The sequence below is a fragment of the Cryptomeria japonica genome, chromosome 11 (genome assembly GCF_030272615.1).
Source record: "Cryptomeria japonica chromosome 11, Sugi_1.0, whole genome shotgun sequence".
NCBI lineage: Eukaryota > Viridiplantae > Streptophyta > Pinopsida > Cupressales > Cupressaceae > Cryptomeria > Cryptomeria japonica.
The window spans coordinates 74,393,564-74,404,663 of record NC_081415.1 but is presented as its reverse complement, the minus strand read 5'-3'; the positions used below and the strand labels follow the sequence as shown (position 1 = coordinate 74,404,663).

Here is an 11,100-nt window from a genome sequence, read left to right as displayed (position 1 = left end):
ATCATTGTATGATATATCATTCACATACAAAATGATATCCATACATATATTTTGCATCATACAGTTCTTCTATATTCTCCTATATCCACACATATCATATATCTTGCTCTATTACAAAAATAACCTAGCAGACTGACCTATGTACCTATTACAAATGACAATCCTTATGTTGGGTTACAATACATCTACAAAAATATAGGAATTGACAATAATAATTACAAAATGATTTATGTAAATCCTCCTTGATGTCGGCTCCCAAAGAAGTGTTGATGTCGGTGCCAGTGCGGGTGCCGGTGTGGGTGTCAGTGTTGGTGTAGCCCTGAATGCTCCAAAGCTGGTATCTGCTAGTATATGCATCCTAGTGTCAGTTTATGACTTCCATCATATCTTGTTGCCATAAAAGACAAAAAGATGAATCCAATGCGTGTCAATTGCCAACAATAGTCTCCTTGCTAGTGATCCCAGCTATATTTTTAAAAGACAAATTGACCTCACAGTCTCCATGCCAGTGATCCCACTAAATAAAATAGTAAGATAGTCTTGATTGCAATCATACATGGTAAAGGAATCAATAGAAATAGTGAATGTGACCAGAGACAGTTATCAGGCATTTTCCAGCATAATATTTAGTCATGATATCAAGGATCAATGTCACTATGACCTAGTTAACTATTAAAACAATAGACAAGGGGTAGAGTGCAGTATGCTCATGAATAATACTATCCATGTAGAAGACAAAGGACTTGATGTAATCTTATAGAGATGAATTCAAAGCTTCATACATAGCAAAAGAAGAAGATATACATGAGCAGATTTTAGTCCTTCAAGAGTGGATCATATAGTGCAAAGAAGGAAAAGGGGATCTTGTAACTACGATAGATGACAACCACTCCATCATCGAGAGTAATCATATAATCGTAATGTATAAAAGAGGATGCAGAAATTTTAAAAGGATTTCAAATAAGTTATTTGTGGCATGAATGAAGAGAAAGAATATAAAGGAGTAGATGTATTCCAAGGGTAGAGAAATCATCATCAGGAACATAGTCCTAGCAATAACCCTAAAAGATTAGATCTCGAGCATAAGAAATTGTATGATGCTTTTCCCTACATAAATCCTCATCGAATCATCAGTATTAGAAACAAAATAATGCATAGTGCACATAAAACCCTAACACTCCCACGATGGCTTGAGACCCAAAAAATCAGCAGAGTAAGGAGGGATAAGATAAAATGAAAAGATCACAGTGAGTGCGTGAGTAAAAGTGTTGGTATTTTGGTATGGTTTTGTCATTGATGTCAACACCTACTAAACACTTATCAACTTTGGCACTTTGGAGAATCAACAACATTCACCGGCAAGCAAGTGACTCATGCACAGTCACCGATATCTGGTACACCGGCAAGATATAATGATCATCGACACTTGGAATGATATGGAAAACACATGGTTATGTCAAAGAGATCATTTGGACATCTTGTCCTGGAGTTTTGTTCATTGTTATATTCATATTAGCATATTTGTTGTTACCGACAAATAGGTCCAGGGTTACACCGGTAGGTTTATCTTTTCCAGATCAGCATGGCACACTATGGAGATGATTAATTATTGTTGTAAATGAATTAAGCCAACATGTTCAATCGATTATTGCATCAGATATTGTATTGCTTGTAAAAAGTTTTTATTGTAATATCTTGTAGAGCTGACCTAATAAAATTGGTCTTAGGTTATGGTATAAATGTAAGATCTTATTTGTAAGATTAGATGTGAAATGCAAAAAAGGATTGTGTGAAGGTATATGCAAGAATAAGTAGATCTATACACACAGACATCATTTGAAGATTGAAGGAGGGTTTTTGTGAAGACAATCAGAACTACACCGGTACTGAATCTAGCATATGAAGATGCTATTTTGTGTAGTACATTCTTATTGGATTTAACCATCCAATTGTAGTTAGTGTGACTCCCATTTTGTGATTGAGCAATGAGCTCTGGGCGGTTGGCCTTTTTGCATGTGCAGGCCCCATTTATGTACACTTACTATCTGCAGTAGTATTATCTAAATGTGGGTAAGGTTTCCCACCATGGTTTTTCCCCTTACAGGGTTTCCACTTATAAATATTGGTGTTATGTGTTGTGGATGACTTTGTGTTTATGTTTCATGCACTAATCCTTACCGGTATAGCAATTAACTATTAAAACTGTCTACCGACATATTGAACTGGTTTACCAGTATTAAGCATTAAGTTGGTTAACTTGTTTTTGGTTTGAAATTAATTGATAACTAATTCACCGCCCCCCCCCCTCTTAGTTGTCTGCTAGACCTAACAATTGGTATCAGAGCATAGTCCTCTTTTTGCAGAAGTTGAACAACTTGAGGAGATCTAATGTCTACTAATTATTTCAGGAAGGACAGTCCTAAACTTGATGGAACCAACTATGGCATATGGAAGATCAGAATGGAGACACATCTAAATTGCATTGGAAAAGACATCTAGGATGTTACAAAGAATGGTTATACTATTACTGTACAAGGTCAGCCTAGTCCAGCTAACTTGACTAAAGATGAGGAAAATGATTGCAAAGCAAGAGAAGCACTTTTGAGCACATTATCAGATCAACAAATCATGGGAATATCAGATAGGTCTACTACTAAAGCTATTTGGGATAATTTGGAAACACTGAATGAAGGAGATTCCACAGTCAAAATTGCAAAACTTGAAAGCTTCCGGGTCAGGTATGAACATCTGAAAATGGGAGAAGATGAAAGGATTTCTGCTTTTATGGAAAGAGTAAATGAAATTGTTTTTGGTATTAAATATTATGGAGGAACCTTAAGTGAGGATGAAATTGTTTCAAAAGTTTTAAGAGGATTGCCACTGGCATATAAAATGAAAGTCATTGCTATAAATGAGTTAAGAACAATACCTAATACATCAGTTACTAGGGATACATTAATTGGGAAACTTTCAACTTTTGAAATTGAAGAATTTGGTCTTGTTGCTACTATAAAGAAAGATTTGGCCTTCAAAGAATCAACATCATCTACTCCATAATTTGACAAATCTGATTGGAAAGCCTTTTATGAAAGAGAACTTGAAGAAAGTAGGATAGAAAATGAAGAACTTGAAGAACTTGAAGCACTATTTGCAAGGAAAGTGCCTAAAGGTCTAGTTGGAAGTAAGTATGAAGGTAAAGCACCCTTTAAATGTTTTAAATGAAATAAGATTGATCATATGGCTTCAAGATGCCCTGATAGACATGCTAGACTAAGAGAAGAAGCTAGAAGAACATACAAGCCTAACCCCGAATATCAAAGATATAGATTTAAGAAGAATAAAGACAAATCTTGTTACATTGCTGATGAAGGTGTGACTGATGATTCTAATGAGGATCTAGTAGATAATGGATGGTTTTTGTTGCATAAGAGACCCTGTCATGTAAAATTTGATTGCATGGTAAAGATCAGTACTACTAAGGGTCAGTGCAAGAAGATGAGTCCACTTTTTGGCCAAAAAGTGGAAGTGTTTTCCCTGTTTTTCAGATTTTGTCTCACTTGAGCTTAAATTTTGAAACACTTAGAGATTGAATCTTGAAAAAAGTCAGTAATATAAAAGATAGCTCTCTGAGTGTACTTTTCAAATATGTAATTTATTTTAATACCCACATAATAAAAAATAACTTTTTGAATGAAGTTCTAAAAACTATGTTTTAAAAATGCCTGTTTCAGGACCATACCATGCATGTGTACGACCCACACTTTTTGACACAATTAAAATTATTTTCTCAAACCGTTTTGGGAAATGGTTTGTAACACACTGAAGATTGATGAGCATATTTTTCTGTATTTTTTTTTCAAATATTTTTTTTTTAATTAATTTTTTAATGACCGTAATTATCTTTTTAAAAATTTGACATGTACGACCCACATAATTTGACGTAAACTTAGTATTTTTTGAAATTTTTTTTTTTTAAATTGAAAAGAATTTTGTGTAGATTGATGACATATAATTTTTTTTTCAAAATTCATTAAAATAAATAAGTTATTAAATTAAGAAAATTAGTTAATATTTCAAATTTATGACCCTGATTTAGTATAAATTAAATGAAAAATATTTAAAATAATCAATTTTTAAATTAATTTACATATTTAGAATCTAGACAGTATAATCTGAAATGGGTTTCAATTTCGTATAAAAATTCTTTGATTAAAGGCACGTAAACTATTTCATTTCATCATATTTGTGCTTTCATTCATGGAGCTTTGAATTTGCAGGTTCATGTCTCAGGTGTGGCCATCCCAGGCCTATCCCGGGCCTAATCCCGAGGCAAGTGGCAGGTTGTGAATTCAAATTTTACATAACGGGCCCCCGTTTTATAAACGGGGGCCCGTTTATAAAACGGGGGCCCGTTTCATTTTCTGCCCGTTGGATTTAACAACGGGCCCCCGTTTTAATAACGGGCCCCCGTTATTTAAATAACGGGCCCCCGTTTTATAAACGGGGGCCCGTTGTTAAAATAACGGGGGCCCGTTATTAAAATAACCGTTGCTGTAAAAAAAAAAAAGATTGCATCGATTTACTACAATATCATTGAAATCCGTACTGACAAAGATTTTTTACATCATTTGGCAGTACTTTTTAATATTTTTTACGCGATTTTTTGAAGACAAGTTTGTAAAAATGGGTTCTAAGCAACGTCAAAAGAAAAAAAAGAAGACAATGACAGTGGACGAAATTCAAGCACAAAGAGAGAAGGAGGCAAAACGCCAAAGAGATCGAAGATCACAACAACGGCAATTGAATAACACTTTTGAAGCATCTAGTTCAGTGCCCGTTGTAGATGAGACCATTGAAGACATCATGATGGATGCAAAAAATATAGAACCACACACGGGTATGACTGTTGATGCAAATGTTGATGTGGATGCGAATCCTGGTATGTTTTTAAATCCTGATGACTATGATGCCAATCAAATTGCTGATTTAAATGAAGCTGGATATAAATTTCATACACCAATACGAAAAGAAATAAAAATTGAAAATATTACACCACCATCTCTAAAAGAAAATGAATGTAATTTGTTTACTATTGATAGCAATGTGCTAGATAATCTTAATGGGTTAGTTTCTTGGAGACAAATCAGAACACATGCAAACAGATTATATAAACAATTTTTCTATAATAAAAAGTTAGGATTCCAATGTCAATTAATGCTACAATTAATAAAAATGTTAAAAATGCGTAAAGTCATGAAAAAAATAGGTATTTATGCAAAACCAAAAAGAAAAGATGAATCATATAAGCAAGTTGTATCTACTGTTGCCAGTGCCATCGATTCTATAGGAAAAACAAGTCGATCTAAAGATAAGAATGCAGCACGTAGAGTTATAACGACTGCTATAGTTGACAAAATGATTGTTAATAAAAGAATGTTAAGTGATATAAGTGGCTATTTGAACTTACATCGTAGAACCTTGTCAAGAGCGGCCAAAAGAAGAGACACAATTGAAATTGATCCACTAAACCATTGTTGGAGTTTTAGTGGTAGACTTCAAAGGTCAGACATGAAATTAAATGATGAAACTAAACAATTAATTATAAAATTTTGGCATGATAACACTAGAGTTTCATCAAATGTTAGAGATGTTTTAAAGTTAAGGGTGGGATCAAAAATTCGTGATCCTCATCCAAAACATCTTCTTGACATGACTCAAACTGAATTCTTTAAAAAATTTAGTGATGAATCTGTGTTAATGAATTTACGAATTAGTCAAAGATCATTTGAAAAATGCAAACCCTGGTATGTTAAAATCAATAAACAAAGAATATCTTGTTGTTGTAAAACTCATGTCCAGTTTCGTTACTATTATGATGTTTTTCGATATATTCGTTGTATGTTGCATGGTAATGATCTTGTGCAGGATTGTGGTGTTTATGTTCCACCTGAAACTATAAAAGATTTTATTGGAAGTTTATTTTGTAAACCACCTAATGAACAGTTATTTCTTTCCAGTTCATGCATTTATGGTCTTTGCAATTTATGTGGGAACTATTCTTCGATAGGTGAATGTTTGCATGAACATGTTTCATCTGAGTTTGGACAAAAAATGGTTGATGTTAGGAGATTTAAAAATATAGAATACCCTCTAAAGGATGGAAAGATGGGGAAACGTTTAGAATTGATTACAGAACAGAATAGTGTGAATGCATTTATTAGTGAGTTTAAAACTCATATTGTTCCAAAATATGTGAAACATTCCCAACATGCCCGATGGCTTGATGGACAGTTTCGCATATGCAAGAACACATTTCCAATTGGAACAATAGTATCAGTTGTGGATTTTGCAGAAAATTATACTCTAAAACCACAAGAGGAAACTCAATCACAATACTACAACTCAGTGCAAGTGGCCATATTTGTGCACATTATATATAGACATGACCATGACAGTACAGAAGATAACAGAAAAATTTTGAGGGAGTATCATTTCTATGTTAGTGATAATCGATTACACTCTTCAGAGTTTGTCCAACATTGTTTCGAGGTATTTTATGATAATCTTAAGGAAAGAGAAATTGACATGAAACAACATATGATATGGTCAGATAACTGCACTGGACAATTCAAAAATGCAAGAATGTTTTATTGGCTATGCAAAGTTCACAAGATAACCAATGTCCAACATTTATGGAGTTTTTTTGAAGCGGGACATGGTAAGGGGGAACACGATGGAGCCGGTGCCTGTATAAAAAGAGCTCTTGCTAGAGAACAATTGAAATTCGAGGATGCAGTGAAATTCAGAGATGCTCGTGCAGTTGTAGATTGGTGCAATTCAAAGTTGTCAAAAGGATCAACTGAAAACTCTGCAATTCGACGTTTCTTCTGGTTGATAGAGGAAGATAGTATTCCTATTCGGCATGATTGTAATACCATCATTGGATCAACTAAATGGCATTCGTTTAAGAGTTCTAATTCAAACACATGGACTATATTCACAAGGCAACTTGCTTGCTTTTGTCAGTTTTGTGTTTCCGGAGATTGGGAATTTTGTGAGAATAAAGAATGGGTTGAAGAATGGCAACAAAGATCATTGACACCCATAGATGCAAATGATCCGCATGAAAGAACTAATGAAGATATGGATCAAATGTTTGCATCAAATGACTATGATCGCATTTCAGATCTTATACAACAAGGTAAAATTATTTTTGAAATTTGTTTTGATTTATTAAATAGTACATAAATTTATGAAATCTTACAGTGTATATTTTTGTTTTTATTTCTCATTAAATATTAAAATAAAATTGTTTTGTGCACAGGACATGTCTATGCTGTTGTTGCACCAGAGGACAATGAAGAGGGGACAGAGTATTGGTTGGCTCGATGTGTAGAGCCAAAACATAAGCTAACTACTCCTCGAGTAGATGATGATGGTTATGACTATCCAACAGGATCTGTGGTTGTTGTTGGCACTTGGCTACGCAAATATCTAACAAGAAAGAATGGATTGCCCGCATTTGAAGATTATGAATTAGAGAAAAAGATTATACATTACTCACATTTGGTAGTGGCAACTAATATAAAATTGGATAGATATCGTGGCAGGCCTGCTAATAAACAATTATGGACTCTCTCTATGGAAGAGCACGAGACAATTATAGATGCTTTGCAAAAGAGAGAGGATGCAGATGGTATAATAGAATGAATATCAAGTAAGTTATAATTTGAACCCTTAATCCACCTCCCTTTTAAAAGTCGTGATGCATATTATATATAGTATTTTAAATCATGAATCATAATTACAAAATCTAATCTACTAAAATTTTGTTTCAGGTCTACCACAAGTAGAAGGCATCAATGAAAACAAAGTTATTTGTGCATACTTTATGTTTCATTTTGAATAATTACAAGTAAGTTAAATTTTTGTACCCTTAAGGCAAATCCATTTGTATTTTAAATTCAATGTATTCTGATTATAAAAACTAATCATATGTATTTACTTTTTCTAGGTCTCTCAGAGTAGACTTGGCCTCAATGACTACTATATTGTTTGTGCATACTTTATGTTGTATTTTAAATTCAATGCATCCTGATTATAAAAACTAATCATATGTATTTTTTTTTCTAGGTCTCTCAGAGTAGACTTGCCCTCAATGACTACTATTGTTTGTGCATACTTTATGTTGTATTTTGAGAGATATAAATCCTTATTATTATAATTTAAATAGACTATTTATTTTATTTTAGATATGTCTTCTTGATTACATTTTGTGTACAATATACATAAATGAGAGACTACTGGTCAAATTTATGAATGAGATAATTATGTTTTAATCAAGTTCTATTCATTATATTTGTTAAATGATACTTTTTGATTTAGAATATGTTATAATTATAAGATATGTTTCGATACTTAGTTCAAGATGTATGCACATGTAGTTTATCTAATCACAAGAACTATTTAAATAAAATTCCAAAAATAAAATTACAAGTCCACATAATGCCTATAAAGTTGTTTAAGCACAACTTCCATAAATAAAATTTCAAGTCCACATAATATATAAAGTATGCGCAAAATTTCAAGTCCACATAATTTCAAGTCAATATATATGATCTAATGTGCACATAATTTCAAGTCCACATAATATCTAATGCGCACAATACACATAAAGTATGCACATAATATATATGATCTAATCCTATTATGAAACTATCCATATATATAAAGTATGGGTGTGCACGTGTAAACAAATATGTAAAGCCCGTAAAATAGTACATATCAGAGCCAAATAAATAGTAAAATTTCAAGTCCACATAATCCATATAATATCTAATCCATATATATGTCTAGATGGTAACATGATGTTCACTCCACATAATATCTAATGTGCACAAAATATATAAAGTATGCACAAAATATATATGATCTAATCCTATTATGCAACTATCCATATATATAAAGTATGTGCACGTGTAAACAAATGTGTAAAGTCCATAAAAAAGTACATATCAAAGCCAAATAAATAGTAAAATCTAAGTGCTATCATCAATAACATCTCGTGGTCTCTTGTCCCCAGGACGTGGTCCAGATCCACCTGTCTCATGCTGTACAATAAAAAAATAATATTAAAATATTACTTGAAATTAACTATTAAAAGAATCATTTATCAAATATAGTAGAATTCGTAAATTAAGTTACAAACTTACCATATGCTCATCAGATCCTGTAGCAGTATCTCTCTTGTCCCCAGGACGTGGTCCAGATCCACCTGTCTCATGCTGTACAATAAAAAAATAATATTAAAATATTACTTGAAATTAACTATTAAAAGAATCATTTATCAAATATAGTAGAATTCGTAAATTAAGTTACAAACTTACCATATGCTCATCAGATCCTATAGCAGTATCTCTCTTGTCCTCGGGACGTGGTCCAGATCCACCTGTCTCATGCTGTACAATAAAAAAATAATATTAAAATATTACTTGAAATTAACTATTAAAAGAATCATTTATCAAATATAGTAGAATTCATAAATTAAGTTACAAACTTACCATATGCTCATCAGATCCTGTAGCAGTATCTCCTCTAGCAGTATCTTGTGCAATATCAACACCAAATGCAGTGCTAGCTAACTCCTGTACAAGGTCAAATTCAAAGTGTCCAATTAAATCTTAAATTAAGAGTCAAAATAAGATCAAATTAAGTATTACATATTAATACCTCAAAGGATGTCGATGTGCGTTCAAATTGGCTCTGATCAAAATTATGAGGATAACCTATCCTAATGGTAGTGTCCACCTGCATACATGCATTTAATGAAATCATATTTAGTGAACATATATATGTGTACTAAATAATTTCAAGTAAAGTTACAATATTGTAAGAGTTCATATTTAAGTTAAGAATTATAAGATACATACCATAGATGGTGTCACAATAGTCAGACCCTCTTCTTGATGTGATGTAGAGGGTCCCTCATGACCTGAATCCTGGAGAAAGAAGCATTCAATGTATCAACATGAAAATTTATATAATATACGACGATAGCATATTAACTTAAAAAGATCTAGTACAATGTCTAGATATAAATTTATACTATACCCCATAAGGTGTGCCGAGTTGTCTTCCAGTAGATGCAATATTAACTCTAATATTAGGCGTAGTCCTTATCTACATAAACAAAATTTATTTAATGAAGTATTAGATTGTATAAAAAAAGAGATGCACTTAGTTTATACCTATATTTAATAAAGTACATAAAAACATTGACATGTACATGTATATTATATATATCTATACCTGGTCAAGATGAACATCCGAGCAAAGAAAATCCATATAAGATGTCATCATACTATCATCTGCTGCATCATGCTCATCTGGAACTGAAGTAGATCCTGCAGCAGTAGTAGGACCTAAACACGTCTCATGACAACTCGAACACATATGTGGCATCCATCGAGGAGCAGATGCCATGTGAGCAGCTTGCTCACTCAGGTTCCCTGTGAGGGAAGTCAAAGCATCTAATGTCGAAATGAATGATGTATTTTGGACATCTGCAGGAATCGATGGAGCAACAAGTGGAACTATGGGTGGATCCGGTAGGGGATTATTACTCCGTGCCCCTAATCTATGCTGTGGCATTCCACGACCAACACCCTGGAATGACTTAATATCAAAATAATTTGGTTTTTGGTTCATTACAAACTCACAGTATAATTTCTTCAAAAAATAAAAAGGGACCTCATAATTACGATGTGGTGGATAATCAAAAACCATCCACCATCTATCCCAAAAGTATCTAGCCATTTCTGGATGCACACACCACCTAATTGAAATTCTTTTCTGGTTAGGTTGCATTGGTTCTCTTGTTTTTGGGTTGGTAAAATATGGACATAAATGAGCTTTGGTTATTTTCAAATCTGTGATTTGTCTATAAGTTAAACCATCGGCATAAAAATCACGCAACTCTTGTCGTCGTCTATGAAATTGATCTAATTGAGAATCAACAGATCTAACTGACTCGACAACAGTTTGCATTGATTTTGCAAACTCTACAAGATGGGGTGGCGTGACTTGCTCATTTTGGATAGC

At 33.0% G+C, this 11,100-nt stretch overlaps 1 long non-coding RNA gene across 1 annotated transcript; it reads right to left on the bottom strand.

Moving 5' to 3' along the window:
* Positions 1–9,002: 9,002 nt before the first annotated feature.
* Positions 9,003–9,459, bottom strand: LOC131859828 (uncharacterized). Its single transcript, XR_009359384.1, has 3 exons — positions 9,387–9,459; positions 9,213–9,284; positions 9,003–9,110 (listed from the first exon to the last, which is right to left on the bottom strand). It is a non-coding gene; the product is annotated as an uncharacterized LOC131859828 (long non-coding RNA).
* Between the last annotated feature and the right edge of the window lie 1,641 nt (positions 9,460–11,100).